Source organism: Ascaphus truei, chromosome 22, assembly GCF_040206685.1.
Source record: "Ascaphus truei isolate aAscTru1 chromosome 22, aAscTru1.hap1, whole genome shotgun sequence".
Classification (NCBI taxonomy): domain Eukaryota; kingdom Metazoa; phylum Chordata; class Amphibia; order Anura; family Ascaphidae; genus Ascaphus; species Ascaphus truei.
In genome coordinates this window covers 19,739,283-19,755,832 of record NC_134504.1, presented here as the reverse complement: position 1 = coordinate 19,755,832, position 16,550 = coordinate 19,739,283, and the positions used below count along the sequence as shown (strand labels likewise).

Sequence of the window (16,550 nt, the reverse complement as noted above, 5' to 3'; positions counted from 1 at the left end):
TATACTAACTAAAGATCCAGGATGTCAAAAAAGATAGCTAAAACCCCTAAAAAAAAGGGGCTCCCAGAGTATTTTGGCAGAGGTAAACCGAGCAGAGCCACGGCAGCAAGGGCACCTACCTCCCGCACTGGATCAGAATCAGAGGAGGGGGATACAGGGGAGGATCAGGGTCTTCTGCCGGTAAGACGCTGCGATTTTGAAAGACTATATACAGACTTAAAATCCATGTTGCAGGCTGAAATTAGAGCCCTGGGAAAGGAGGTAGGGAGCCTGGGGGAAAGAACGCAGGAGCTTGAAGTGAAGGTGGATGCTAACGACAAGGTTGGCCTGCGCAATACAAAAAAGACAGCGGACCTGCAGGCGCAAATTAACGAATTAAAAGACAGACAAGAAGACGCAGAAAATCGCGACCGACGCAACAATGTCCGCCTACGGGGCGTCCCAGAGACTGTGGGAGACTGTGAGGAGTTCGTGGCGCGGTGGCTCGCCCATATGTGCCCGGATTCCCCGCAAGATAAACTGGGAATGGATAGATGCCATCGGGCGCTCCGGTCAAAGCCACAACCAACAGAACGACCGCGGGACATTATAGTGCGGCTCCATCACTATAAGACCAGGCAAGCGGTGCTGCAGCACGCAAGGAATGCACCCCTGAGAGAATTTGAGGGCACCAAAATTGCAGTATTCCAGGACATTGCCCCAATTACATTAGCCCGGAGAAGAGAGCTGTGGCCCATAACTAAATGCCTCAGGGATAAGGCCATCCACTACCGTTAGCTATTTCCCTTCGGGCTGATGGTGATTAAAAATGGACGCCCAATCAGTATGAAAGCCCCTGGAGAAGGTGAGGCGTTCCTCAAGAAGCTGGGGCTGCGGCTGACCCCCACGGCCTACGAGACGGAAGAGCCGGCCCCGGGACCATCCTGGACCACAGTCGGAAGCACAGCTGATGAAGGGGCCACTCAAGGATGAGGAAACGTATAACTACTATGTTTCATCACAGTTTGTGCTTTAATAAAGTTGACAGTTTAATGTTCAAAAAGTCAAGAACTATATACCTTTGCCCTGGACTAATGCACCTCGCGCCCCCTCCCCCCCCCCCTACCAGAGCTGGTGCATGCCGCATACCCGGGATGTCGGGCACCTGCTAAAAAAACTCTTTTGGACTTACCTCGTGGAGATGGCATGGCACCCAAGATGGCGGAGACAGCGCAGGCACCCTGGAACGCAGAACCAGGAAGGCGGGAAGATCGAGGTGAGCGGGAAGCCATGTAGATGATGTCCGCCTCGGTGAGTTGTCAAATCCAAAATGGCGCCCAGAGGAAATACGTCACCGGAAGGGGCGGGACCCGGAGCGGCCATCTTGGAGGTGGCGAGGAGCAGAGGAGATCCTGGCCGCGACGTCATCACGAGGAGCCGGAAGCAAGCAACGGCGAGTGAGGGAACCGACAGTGAAGAGGCAGGGACCACCGGGAGCAGCGGAGATCCCAGACACCTGCACACAGACCAGGAAGCAGGAAAGTGACTGCAACGGAACACCACGCGGGGATCGCCATGGACTGCACCGGCGGACAATAAAAGAATCTTTGGTGGACATGTTTCATTACGGAGCTGAGGGGGGCAGTGGGGAGAGAGCTCAGTCAGCCGGAGAAACAGATAAGAGGGGCACGGGTAGCGCAGATAGGGTGGGTTATATAGGGAGAGAGGGGAAAGTGAGGCGGAAAGGAAGGAGGGGGACGTGTAATAGGGCGAGATCGGATGGGGTAAGTAGATTAAGTAGGTGGTTTAGGGTAAGTGGCTAGAAGGAGAGAAGTAGTAGGTAGATGGGTTCGAGGAGGGAGCGGAGAGGGGAGGAGTAGGGAGGTGAAGTAGAGAGGAGTACGTAGGTTATCGGGAAAGGAGGGGAAGGTGAAATAGTGGAAGGTAAGAGTAGGTTAGCTTAAGAGAAGAATTTCTGGAAAGATTGGAGAGGGATCGGAGATAGGGAAGTGATTAAATAAGAGAAAGATAGAGGTGAGAAGGCAATACACACACGGGAAGATAGAAGGGAGGGAGCGAGAACAAGAAGTAGATCAAAAGGCCCCAGGTAACCAATATAGGCTCGATTCCGGTGCAGTCGGTTCATCTCTGTAGATGGTGGCCCTGCTCTTTAAGGTCAACAGCCACTGAAAGTGGAGGGATACATAGGACCAGGCCAAGCAAGGGCCGGAGGCGCCACACAGAGACACAGAGGCGGGATTATTAGCTCCAAGTGGGGGTACAAGGATAATGTATTACAAGGGGGAGAGGCAGGTTACCGTAAAGTGGAGTACGTAGGGCAAAGGAATGATCATAGGAAAGCATTGTTTGCTAGTTGTTGTTTGAAGATTTTATAGGAGGGAGGCCGGATAGCGGGGTTCGAGCCTGCATTTGTTCCTGCATGGACCGACAGCCGGAGCGGGAAAGGACATCAACTCCAATGACCGGCAAAGTCCCTTGGGAGGGGATTCCAGTGAGGGAGGGAGGGGGGCAGGGGGGGAGGGAGTACCTGGCCGCCTACACTGAGTACCCAAGGGCGATGGTCTCACAGCCGGGGTACTGGTACCGAGGCTCTGAGACCACTGTTTATCTGTGTTTTTTATGTCTGTCTGGATGTTCCCCCCCTCCCCTCATGTATCTTCCCCCCCATAGTGCACCAACCTACAGGAAGATGGAGAACTACAGATCCCCAGAAGCAGTTGGAGTATGCGGACCAACGAACGGCCCAGATGACCTCGCCAATGGAGCACACCTCTTCTGCAGACAAGGATGAGTAATGAACTAATAATGATTACACACAATGTCAAAGGGTTTAACAGTCCGGTTAAACGTAGAATCGCATTTAAAGAGTATAGCCGCCTGAAAGCCGATATACTTTTTCTACAAGAAACCCACTTTTCACACTCCAATCACCCGAAATATCTAGACAAAAATTACAGAACTTTTTATCTGGCCTCTAACAAGGCAAAGAAAAGAGGAGTGGCTATCTTAGTACACAATAAACTAGCGTTAGATATAAATAAACAATATGCGGACCCGGAAGGTCGTTATATCATCCTTACGGGGATGATACAGAGTCAACTTCTGACATTAGCGTCAGTCTACGCCCCATGCGAGACGAGCGCTACATTCTTTACACAGTTCTTTAATAAACTACACACTGTCGCGAAGGGACATATCTTCATAGCAGGCGATCTTAACCGCACGCGTAGAAAGATGGTGGAGCACTGCAAAAAAATAGGGCTGGAGGCAGATCGTGAAAAATAAAAATGCTTTAATCCAAATGCATGGTAGCAACAGCTACATTAAAAGGGTCCTCTAACGCGTTTCGCGCTTTAGTAGCGCTTTATCAAAGAGTGACCCATGTCCCCCCTGATCCCCCTTATATACTGTTCACCACGGAAGTGATTTCGCGCCAAAAATCAGTCAAAACTCTGACTGAAGCTGAATCCCCGTAAAAACTACGGTGGCCTCATAGGGTAGAAACACCTCCGTGCTGGAAAAGCAAAGGCGGAAATACAAAAAACTGCATACAAAGCCAGGTTGATGAACCTGGTGACGACATAGAACTCAAACTCTACCCAAGAATAAAAAAATAAAATAAATAGACTATAACATACTAGATAAAGAAATGAAAAACTTATTACATGAAGAAGCAGCACATATAAAGAAATATAAAATGAGTATTAGTAAATGAAACTCTTACTAGATAACTGGGAACATGAAGAAATATACCCATCAATAGACCCATCACTCTTAAAATAATATGTCTAATATCACTATGCATAATGATAAAAAAAAAAAAATGTTTAAGTTAAGTCAAAACAGAAAAATAAACTGATCTCAACAAAAAACAAGAATAATGGCAATAGTAATAAAGTAAAAGAGATACTTAATTGTGGGTGTGGCAAACACTACATTGGACGCACCATAAGACCTCTGAAAATTAGGATAATGGAGCATGTCAGAGCTATAAAAAAACGCACTACTACACATCCGGTGTCACGTCATTTCGCCCATTGTTCGCAGGGGGGTATCCAGAACTTCTCTTTTTCGGCTATTGAGCATGTTCCTCCACCCATTCGGGGTGGCGACAGACTGAACATGCTCAATAGACGTGAGATGTTCTGGATCTTCAGTATGGATTCCCTATACCCAAATGGGATCAATCAAGATTGGGAACTGATACATTTTTTATAAAACGATTTAATTTTCTAACATTAGTTCTATTTTTCATAATAACCTCTTATTATTAATATATATGTCTATTATTATGTACATTAAAAATTAGTATTATATACACTTCAATTCAATATATTTTTTTATAGAATTAATATTTTCATCAATATACTTTAATCTTAGGTTCATTTTGATATTCATTACTTTGAAAGGATTAAGTTAACTAAATAGTTTATTGTTGGGTTATAACAACATTATCATTTTTATAAATGTACTTTTCAAATTTTCTGTATTAAGATGATAATTATACATATGTATCTCTTTTACTTTATTACTATTGCCATTATTCTTGTTTTTTGTTGAGATCAGTTTATTTTTCTGTTTTGACTTAACTTAAACATTTTTTTTTTTTTATCATTATGCATAGTGATATTAGACATATTATTTTAAGAGTGATGGGTCTATTGATGGGTATATTTCTTCATGTTCCCAGTTATCTAGTAAGAGTTTCATTTACTAATACTCATTTTATATTTCTTTATATGTGCTGCTTCTTCATGTAATAAGTTTTTCATTTCTTTATCTAGTATGTTATAGTCTATTTATTTTATTTTTTTATTCTTGGGTAGAGTTTGAGTTCTATGTCGTCACCAGGTTCATCAACCTGGCTTTGTATGCAGTTTTTTGTATTTCCGCCTTTGCTTTTCCAGCACGGAGGTGTTTCTACCCTATGAGGCCACCGTAGTTTTTACGGGGATTCAGCTTCAGTCAGAGTTTTGACTGATTTTTGGCGCGAAATCACTTCCGTGGTGAACAGTATATAAGGGGGATCAGGGGGGACATGGGTCACTCTTTGATAAAGCGCTACTAAAGCGCGAAACGCGTTAGAGGACCCTTTTAATGTAGCTGTTGCTACCATGCATTTGGATTAAAGCATTTTTATTTTTCACGATCTGCCTCCAGCCCTATTTTTTTGCAGTGCTCCACCATCTTTCTACGCATACTCTATCTACAAAACGGAACGGATGCACGCTGTCATGGAGAAGAAGGGGTTTAATATGTGAGTGACCTACTATGTTTATGGTTATTGTGACTATAGGGTATGTGCAGGGCTCCAGCCTATGATACAGGATACTTTATATCCACATAGTGATTGCACTGGGAGTCTCTTTATATAAGGGCTTCCATGTGGTTTCGCTTTTAAGAGTGGTAACATTTGTTCTGTCCATGTTAGGCTTTATTTGGTGAGCCATATACCCTGTCACACATCTACACATTTATTATTCAATTAACATACCCCGGTCTCCTAGGCATTATGGCCAACATTGCACAATCCTGGATTTAGAAGCACCATCAAGAGATTCACTTCTCATCCTTTGCTGATCTTAACCGCACACTAGACTCTGACCTGGACAGATGTACGAGACCTAACCCATCCCACAAACAGGACGTACTAACCATACATAAGGGTATGCAAGACTGTCAGCTAATTGATATCTGGCGGGAACAACATCCTAATGCACGGGAATATACCTTTTACTCCCACCCACACAATCGCTACAGTCGGATAGATTACCTCCTGGTATCTAATAGAGTGGTCCCAGTGGTAGGGCACACAAAGATCCATGGAATCTCGTGGTCTGACCATGCACCGGTAGAGCTGCGGTGCACATTAGACGCCTTAGACAGACCTGGAGCGAACTGGAAGCTCAACGAACTCCTCCTTAAATGCCCCGTAACTGCAAAAGAGATTGGTGAGCGAATCCCAGAGTATTTTAAGGACAACAAAGGCTCAATTCACGCTATGGGAGGCTCATAAGGCCGAGATAGGGATCTGATTGTAGAAATACGCTGCGCAATCAGGTGTGTCTGTCATCTGTATTTCAGAAGGTGTACTCATCTACATCAAAGACACCGTCCCATCTGGAACATCTTTATCAAGCCCAACTACCATCTTGAAAGATCAGAGACTCCCTTTAAGGTCACGGTATCTTGGACTTATAGCGCTGGGGACTTTATATTTGTTTGTGCACTTCTGTTATCAGGTTTGGAATAGCCTGTCATTATTGTCACCAAGCTGCTTGATTTATATTTTTTGTTCTTACTTTGATGTTTGCAATGACACATATTGTTTAGCACATTATTGTTAGCACTTAATAATTAATTATATTTAGTGTAGGTTAGCGCTTTTTGGAGGGGTTAATTTCTTTGTTTTGTTTACCATGAGGGGGGTGTTGATGTCCATAGCAGGAAAAAGAAAGAGAGCAAAAGAGGCGAAAGTAAAAGAGCTACGTGAGAAATTGGCACATCTCACTGCTCAACACAAAACGCACAAGGATAATCTGGTTTGGAAAGAACTGAGCGACACTAAAATTAAACTTAACCTGGTCCTGACCTCTCAGGCCGAGAAGGAGTTGGCATGGTCAAAGCGCAGATTCTATGAGAAAGCCAACAAGCCAGATACCCTATTGGCCAATAAGCTCCGAAACAAGCTTCCAAATTTTCGAATAGCATCCATCAAATCTCAGGGGGGGGACCTTACCTCCGATCCTCGACAAATAGTGGAGGTGTTTAAGAATGATTACGCCACACTATACGACGGAGATAAGGTCAGCCACACACAAAAGACCGCAGCAACTTTGAACAAATTCCTAAAAGAGGCAAATCTACCTACCTTGAGCAGGGAGGATAGGGAGGCACTCCAGGGCGACTTCACCCTTGAGGAAGTAACAGAGGTAATGAAGTCCCTTAAACCCGCGAAAGCCCCTGGTCCAGATGGATTTTCAAATTTATATTATAAGAAATTTGTCAAGATTCTGGCTCCCAACTTGTTGTCCCTATTTAATGGTATTCTAGCAGGAGAGCCCCTCCCGGCACAGATGCTCCAGGCGTCTATCTCTGTGATCCACAAACCCGGTAAGGACCCGGCAGACGTCAAGAGCTACCGGCCAATATCCCTGTCCAATTCAGACACTAAAATCTTCTCAAAATTGTTAGCTAACAGGGTGGGCATTGTCCTTCCGGGGTTGATTCACCCGGATCAAGTAGGCTTTATTGAGGGCAGGCAGGCGGCAGACAATACTAGGCGGGTTGTAGATTTGATTGATTTGGCAAAAAAGAAAAATATCCCGTCTATGTTGTTGAGTCTGGACGCCGAAAAGGCCTTTGATAGGATTGACTGGCCCTTCCTCAGAGAGACGCTGGGGGCGTTTGGGTTCGGGGGGCGCCTCCTAGAGGCAATACTAGCCCTTTACAATGGTCCCACTGCAAGGGTGCGACACCAAGGGTTCCCCTCGGAGATATTCAACATCCGTAGCGGGACAAGACAAGGTTGCCCACTTTCACCATTAATATTTGCCCTCTGCATAGAACCGTTAGCGGCTCATATCAGAGCAAGCCCAGATATAACAGGGATAGATATAGGGGAGCAGCATCATAAAGTAGCGTTATACGCAGACGATATAATCTTGACACTGTCAAAACCCCTCACCTCCTTGCCCAACGTCTTTGCGATCTTGGGAACTTTCAGCTTGGTGTCGGGGTTTAAAATTAACCAGGCCAAGTCGGAAGCGCTTAACATCAATCTACCCAAGCCGGTCGAAAAACTGATAGAGCTCAACTTCAATTTTAAATGGCAACCCTCCGCTATCAAATATTTAGGGGTATATATCACAAAGGACTACAACACACTATATAAAGCAAATTTCCCCAGAATAATGAAGAAACTGAAGGAAGATCTCAGGGTTTGGGCGGGTTATGGCATATCGTGGTTTGGGAGGATCAACAGTGTCAAAATGAACCTGCTGCCTAAACTATTATATCTGTTTCAAGCCCTCCCAATACCTCTTGTTAGGACTGAGGTCCTCACGCTGCAGGCTCACATTATTCAATTTATTTGGAATAAAAAAAGCCCACGAATTGCGAAAAGCATACTGACAAAACCAGTAACAAGAGGAGGGTTAGCGGTACCTTGCTTGTTGGCATACCACAAGGCGGCACAATTATGCCAAATTGTCCAGTGGCACTCAAACCCAGCAAATAGAAGATGGGTGGCCCTAGAAACAGAATGCTGCGCGCCAGTAAAACTGCACGATCTGATTTGGCTTCCAAAACAGTGCAAGAAATCAATAGGGATGCCACTCTGTGCAATTGCGAACTCGCTAGCGGTCTGGGAGTCATCTAAATTTAAAGCTAAATTGACCACACGACAGTCGTTGATGACCCCCCTGGTGGGAAATCCGGATTTTGCTCCAGGGCTGTTAGGTGACAAATTTGTAAAATGGACGCAAGCGGGGTACTTACGATTAAAGGACCTGGAAGGAAGTAAATATATCAAGACGTTCGATATGATTAAGGATGAGAAAAAGCTACCCAACACAGAATTATTTAGATTCCTCCAGGTTAGGGCTTTCTATAATAAATTCCCGGTTCGCCCAGCACGAACCAATTTCGAACAGCTGTGTTCCAGAGAGACAGACACAAGAGGACTAACTTCTCGGATGTACAGGGAGGTAATCTGTCCGAAGACTTCCGACGCCCCCCGACTGAAATACATGCGACAGTGGGAGACAGATTTAGGGGAGACACTAGAGGACGAGGAATGGGATCAGATATTACAGGCAGCTGCCAAAAGCTCAATCTGTGCCACGTTGAAGGAGAACGCATATAAAGTCCTAATGCGGTGGTACCATACCCCATTGAAATTATCTAAATTTATCAAGGGCTATTCCCCGCTCTGCCCAAAACAGTGTGGGGAAACGGCTGATTTAAAACATATGCTGTGGTCTTGCCCGAAAGTGGTCCCGATTTGGGAATCTATTAGGGATTGGCTAGAAAGAATCCTCAACTTGGAGGTCCCCCTGGACCCGTGGCTGTTCCTCGTGGGCAGACGGCCTCAGGACGTGTCTAACACGACACTTAAATTGGTTGCACATTTCGCAACCGCCACGAGATGTGAGATCGCAGCAGTATGGAGACAACAGGAATTACCCACTATAGCCAAAATCAGGACCAGAATTTGGCATGTCTGCCAGATGGAACAGTTGACGAGTTGGATCAACGACTCTGGCTCCAAATTTCTAAACGTATGGGCCCCATGGCTGGCCCAAACAGACATCCCAGGGGTGGACGCCGCCACAATTTTGCACTAATATAGATAAATGCGTTCTCCTTGGACAAAGCAGACCAGACGGGATGATGACATAGCGACGGAGAACATAGAACCACTGGGATATCCACAACACACCCTAGCGTACACATAGAGCTAATAGCAGATCCTCCGCTCCGATGCAGCAGCTACAGGTGCCCCCCACCCCCACCCCCACCCCCACCCACCCTAATGTGTCTCACCCCAGTCTAGTTTGTCCTGTCCGTCTTAGTGATGTGGTTTACGTGTGGTTCGTTACGTCTGTCTCATGTCTTGTCTACGTGTCACTGTTTCGATGACAAAATTGTGTATTCTGTAACGTATGCCAATAGGTGGTGATATTATGTATGCTCTGTAATACCAAATAAAAATGAGAGTTATATAAAAAAAAAAAATAGAAATAAACGCTTAAAATAAAGTAAACTCAGCCCTAAAATAATAATATATACAAGCCTGGGATATACTAGCCTCAGACCTGGCCCGAAATCGCCGGGTAAGAAACGGAGAATCCTGAGTGCTCCTTGGCGCAGGGGAGATAGGAGGGCTGACGGCGGGGCTCAACGGCTCTGAGACAGCTCCTGTCCAGCATAAACAAAGGCTCGGGACACCAGCCGGACCCTCGCAGCATCTACCGAGGGGACTGGTCAAGGAGGAGAAGCTAGGCGGGTCCAGAGAGACAACGGAGAGAGTGGACCCCCCCCCTTTTTCCCGTGCGCACTGACTACGAGCCGCCAAACCACCCGATCCAGCGCACTGTCAGGCAACTTAACACAGCAGCACAGAAATAAATAAAAACTGACGGCCAGCGGCGCTACCCTTACACACCCCTCCTCCCCCAGTAGCACCATCACTACTACAGCTGCCGCAACTCACTCCACGAGGCAGGCGCGGGAGGTTTGAGGAAGGAGGGTGGCGGCCATCTTGCCCCAGGAGATGCGCTGCTGCATAACCGGAGCGAGTTGAGGGTTGCATCTTCGGGCAGCTCAGTGTCGCTGTGGGGTCTCTGTAGTGAGGGGAAGCCCTTCCTGGATGTGAGGGGTCCCCGGAAAAGGCAGAAACAGCAGGGGGGTTCCCTCATCAGCGTCCCGCTATAAGAATTCGGGGAGGGGGGGGGGAGTGGGCATTGGTGAGGGGAGTATAGCGGTCATTTTGGGCTGTAAGCTGCACCCGAGAGGGTCCACAGAGTTCCTCAACACACAGAGAAGCAGGCTTGTCTGACAGGGAAAAGCACTGCAGCCAAAAGTTGGAGAAGAGGAGGGGCGGCCACCTTGCCCGGAGCTGAGGCAGGAAATATACTGCCATAGTGCAGAGAAGCCACCACCAGGGCCATAAACAAAGCTATTAAAGAACAAAACACAGGAGGCACAAGCGCAGAGGCTGAGTAAATGCACGAGTGAGAGGTGAGCCCGCACACAGCACACAGCACACAGCCGGCGAATTATTAAATATTTCAACACCTAAACGTCCGACAGACTACCAAACTGTTCTAGATTATCCCCTAAAAAATGGCAATGCCACGGCGTGCAACTTCCAAACGCACATCGGCACTAATTATTTTCAAAAAGGTGATTCCGTGCGCGCTAAGAGCCCCGAAAGGCCGGCTCACCATGGCGGCTCCGATTCGGAGGAGGGTGAGCGCAAAGTGCAGGACAGAGACAACCAATATATGCGGAGAAGGGACATGAAAGAGTTCTGCAGTGATATTAAAAAGTGCTTTCAATCGGAACTTGCGGCATTGAGAGCAGACATCAGCGGGATTGGTGAAAGAACGGACTCCTTGGAGAATAAATAAGACTCATCAATAAAAGCTCTCCACAAAACTGATAGACAAGTGGCGAGCTGGTAGAAAGGAAGAAAACTGGCAGAGCACTACTATAAGTATCCAGAAAAAAGTAGAGAGGAAGGTGCGTATCCCATAAAAAATTATTATTTATTGGACATGAAAAAAAGGGCAAAGGAGAGCCCCACCAACGTTTCACGCTTCTCAGTACCTTGAGAAAGCGCCCTGAGAAGCGTGAAACGTTGGTGGGGCTCTCCTTTGCCCCTTTTTTTCATGTCCAATAAATAATATTTTTTTATGGGAAGGTGCTTCCTCTCTACTTTTTTCTGGATACTTATAGTAGTGCTCTGCCAGTTTTCTTCCTTTCTACCAGCTTACCTTTTGGACGGAGGCACACCTGGTGACCCCTTACCTGCGGATCGCATGGACGTTGCAGCACTCAGAGTGAGTTAACTGCTGGCTACATGTTTTCCTGTTCAGGACTTTATTCTGACACTTGGTACATCACAGGGTGTGATTATGCTCATCGCTCCTGGTTTTATTGTTTACATCAGCGTCACGTATTAGTGAGCTCAATATCCAGGATTTGCAACCCAGTACCTGTCTTCTATCAAGTTTATATTTAGGGGTCCCCCCACGATTATCTGGTTATTCATTCATTTACCCATCTCACTGTTGTGGTCTTTAGCATTACGCATTCATATGGTTTATAGACGACAAGTGGCGAGACTGAAAGAAGTGGTGGTCGAACTAACAGATCGGCAAGAGGACGCGGACAATAGGGGCAGGAGGAACAACGTGAGGATTAGGGGGGTCCCGGAGGCCATTAATGATCCGGAGGACTTCATAAGCAGATGGCTACAACACCTAATGCCTAACAAGACCGAGCAGGATCTACATGTGGATCGTTGCCACAGAGCCCTGCGCTCACGTCCAAAGCAGGGGGACGACCCCCCCCCCCCGTGATATCATTGTGAGGTTCCACTTTTTCAGGGTTAAAGAAAAATTCTGCCAAATAACACGCAGCAACGCAGAATTCGAAGAATGTCAGCTGCAGGTATTCCTAGACATTGCTCCTACCACCTTACTGAAAAGGAAACAACTGACCCCTGTCATGAAAATCCTGCGGGACGAAGGGGTCCGTGGCTATACCCATTTGACCTGCTAGTGGTGCAGAATGGAATTGCAGCCACCCTACGCCGACTAGAGGAAGGGGAGGCATTCTTAAAAAAATTTGGCTTGCAAGAAAAGATCCCAGCGAAGTGGACCGCAGAGCGACCGATCCCTGACCCAACCTGGACTGGAAGCTGGGAGAAATGACAGGGACAAGCACCTCCGCAGTCCAAAATAGTACCGCACTCTGTTTAACCGGTTTATCCTGTTTATTCCATTTACCCCGCCTACAAAACACTCCCCTACCCGTTTTAAGTGTTGCTCAAAGGTTCTGAGCATTGTTCAAAGCCAGCTCTGTCCTTCACCTACGACGCTCTCCCGGGTCTGGCGGCCATCTTGCTTCTGCAACGAAGTCCGTCTCTGAAAGGGCGGGCTCACCAGCCGTCGAGGGGCGGAGTCAGAACATACCGCGAGAAGTGGCGGCACAAGATGAATAAGCGACTCCAACCCCAAGATAGTGACGGAACATCCGGTGGAGGGACTGGAAGAGGGCTGAGAGGAACCAGAAGGAGTGCCCCAATGTGGGGCCGAGAGGGCAGGCGGAACCTATAAAGAAAGGCAGTGCTGTACCGCCACCAACAGTGTCGCAGGCCAGGGACTTAAGGCTCGGGGGAAGAGGGGCTTCGACGCTGCATGGACCTTACTAGGGGGTAGGCTGAGTCAATCAAGGTTTTAAGATAGTATAGATACACGTAAATTATCCAGTCGACACCCACAAAGATGATAGACTCAGAACCACCGGTGTCATAGCGGGAAAGGTACAGACTGGGACATGCAAAGAGACCCAAGTTATTCGGCACACAGGAGTCAAGTTAAGGTTTAAGGATAAGAAGTTAGTTAAGTCTAGTATAGGACTAAGATAGGGTTAGGCATGTAATTATGAAGTGTTAGCATAGAGGTAGGAGGGGGTTAAGGTCCGCGAGGGATTTCAGTTACATAGAATAGTTGTAAATAAGGCTGAGGTTAGGGTTGTTTCAGTTCCCTCTAGAGACCAGGCTCAAGTGCATAGTAACTCTGGGGATAAATATAGTATCTAGGATCAGCATGAGATAGGATCACTCGGCTAACTAACACCCAGAGATGCAAGCCTACAAATAAATAAATGCGCAACACTTGAGTGCCGGTTATGTTAAAGTAAGATTAGGTACATATTTCACTAATAGTTTAGGGTTTAATTAGGTGGTGGGTGGAGGAGAAGGGGCTAGATGGGCACAAAGAGGTCAATCTGCATGGGAATAATTGATAGAATGTTACAATTTATCCAGGGTTATTATATAATTTCATATTGAGGTTGTTAAAGTTGCTCATTTGTTTGGTTATGTTGTTGAGGCAGTTTAATTATTTAATGTATAATTATGGTTGTTTACTAAGAGTTTTGCATACGGTAACGCCGGCTGTGGCAGTTAATTGGCCGTCGCCCTGCGTCCCTACTCTCGGGTTGGAGCTCATGCCCGGGCTTCCGAGAAAGACCTCGGGAGAGGGGGGTGCGGGATCTCCACGGTAAATGGAGGAGTAGAAGGAGGAGACACTGAGGAGGTCCCGGCCGCACCCTACAACCTAGAGGCAAGGCAAGGGCAGGGGTTTCAGACCACTGCCTTCTCTCCCATTTTATGTCTTCCTTCCCTTACTTGTTTCCTTCACCCTTTCCTCCCTCCCGCATAGACGGTTTGCCGGTGATGGTGGTGGTGGAAGTTCCCGACGCCTGGGAAGTTCTACAGACTCTCATCCAGCCTGCAATGGTCAAGGACAGGCAGAACAGGCCAAAGACTCCCAATAACGACTCAGACGTTACGAGGTGAGACGACACACACATCATGTCACTGACTTTTCTTTCCCATAACACAAAAGGCCTAAATTGTCCCCGAAAAAGGAGGATGGCAATCCTAGATTACAAGCGGAAAAACGCTGACATCATATTATTACAGGAGACCCATTTTAGCACCACCAGCTTCCACAAATACCTCGACAAACAGTTTAGACAGGTTTTCCTGTCTTCTGCTAAAGAGAAAAAACGGGGAATTGCAATACTCGTCCACAATAGGGTGGGGCTGGTGGTAGATGTGACAAAAAAAGATACCAAGGGGAGATTCCTCCTGATTGCAGGTACTATTAACCAGCAACCGCTAACTATTGTTACAATATATCCGCCTAATGGCCACGATTCTTCCTTTTATAATGCGATCGTCCCAATCATTCTTAGACATACATAAGGCGCTCTCATTATGGGGGGTGGCTTCAACAACGCGCTAAATGCTGCCCTGGACAGGTCAGGACTCCCAAGGCTTTGTGCTGGAAATGAATCCATGGCTTTGGCGCATTGGTTGAAGGACCTTCAACTAACTGATGTATGGAGGAAATTACATCCACTAGATAAGAATTACACCTTCTATTCACACCCACATGACACCTTTAGCAGAATCGACTACTTCTTTGTTTGTAGTAGACTGATCCTGAAGATCTCCCATTCTGGGATCCACGATATTTTGTGGTCAGATCATGCACCCATAGAGCTACGGTGCTCCCAGATAGGCGTAGATAGGCCAGGAGCAAACTGGAAATTAAATTAATCATTATTAAAGATCCCTGAAATTGAAGAAGTTGTAGGAGGAGAAATTAAAGGCCTCTGAGGGGAACGGGGGACAAGATAATAATAAAATACTCACACGGCCCTGTGTGAGTAAAAATATATATTGGTATCTTGTAAGGTGGAATCTGGCCCTTCCAAATTGGTGGTCAGATGAGGAGTGGTAATATATATGGCAATAATAATAATAATGTAGTACTTACACGGCCGAGTGTAAGCAAGGGTATAGAATGGTTTCTGTGGGGTACAGACTGTTAACCCATCCAGGCCGGTTCCAAGAACAGGGCACAGGTAGTTGTTGACCGGTAAGGTTTTCTCGTGGGGATTCCCCTTCACAGTGCTCATGTTAAAGCACTTTCCTCTCCAGTACAGCAGTTAGGGGTAAGTGAGGCAAGATATCAGCAGGTTGTCAGCGTTAAAGTAAAAAATGCGTTTATTACAAATAAAGGACAAATAGAAGGCAACCACAAATGCACTCACAAATACAACGGATCCCGGGCCCGCCACCGCAGCATGGGTCACAGATCACTTCGCAGGCAGCCTGCTCTCCGCGTCCGGAGAAAGCCGTTTTCACGGCAAAACGCGTATGTTTTTGGACCACGGAGGCTTCCGTAGCTAGTGGAAGCAGTCCAAGTCATAGCTGAGCTGGATAGGAGTTACCATCTTTCCCCACTCCGGACGCGGAGAGCAGGCTGCCTGTGAAGTGATCTGTGACCCATGCTGCGGTGGCGGGCCAGGGATCCGTTGTATTTGTGAGTGCATTTGTGGTTGCCTTCTATTTGTCCTTTATTTGTAATAAACGCATTTTTTACTTTAACGCTGACAACCTGCTGATATCTTGCCTCACTTACCCCTAACTGCTGTACTGGAGAGGAAAGTGCTTTAACGTGAGCACTGTGAAGGGGAATCCCCACGAGAAAACCTTACCGGTCAACAACTACCTGTGCCCTGTTCTTTGAACCGGCCTGGATGGGTTAACAGTCTGTACCCCACAGAAACCATTCTATACCCTTGCTTACACTCGGCCGTGTAAGTACTACATTATTATTATTATTGCCATATATATTACCACTCCTCATCTGACCACCAATTTGGAAGGGCCAGATTCCACCTTACAAGATACCAATATATATTTTTAACCTGGCGCCAAATATTCAGTGGAAAGTCCTGTATTCCTCACGGAATCCGCACACTTGCTTGACAGGCCATGTAATGAGAGAAAAACAAACAAACACAGATCATAGTGTAACACTGTAGGGTAAATCAGTACTACACTACAAATCACATAAAACAGTGAGACTATTAGTGACAATTAAAATACACTATTTAATAATATAAGAACTATGCTATAAAATGGTATTGTCAAATACAGAGAGCCGCTGGTCATCCGGGGTGGAAAAATCAGAGCCCTACTTACAATCAGCAGGGTATAAACACGCGGTTTAATGACAGAGTCCTTTCGGCGCAGATGGTGTCCTTGCAGAGTTGAAGCTCTGCTCCGTCGTGACTCACGTCCAAACCGTCCCTTCAGGTTCCCAGGAACAATGCCGGTGACAAAGGCTGGTTGGTGAGGTGCACAGCACAACAGCACGTGTGGCCGGTTCACCTCACTTCCGCCTCCTGCTTCACAGGCTCTCTCAGCGCGCCCGCGCGTGAGTGTGCCCGTGTCC

At 46.7% G+C, this 16,550-nt stretch overlaps 2 protein-coding genes across 2 annotated transcripts in view; both read right to left on the bottom strand.

The window, feature by feature from the left end:
* Nucleotides 1-16,550, bottom strand: part of LOC142472496 (uncharacterized) — a 664,758-nt gene that overhangs the window by 226,078 nt on the left and 422,130 nt on the right. The gene's annotated exons all lie outside the window — the stretch shown is intronic.
* The window catches only part of LOC142472493 (uncharacterized), a 118,362-nt gene that overhangs the window by 5,543 nt on the left and 96,269 nt on the right, over nucleotides 1-16,550 (bottom strand). The window lies entirely within an intron of this gene.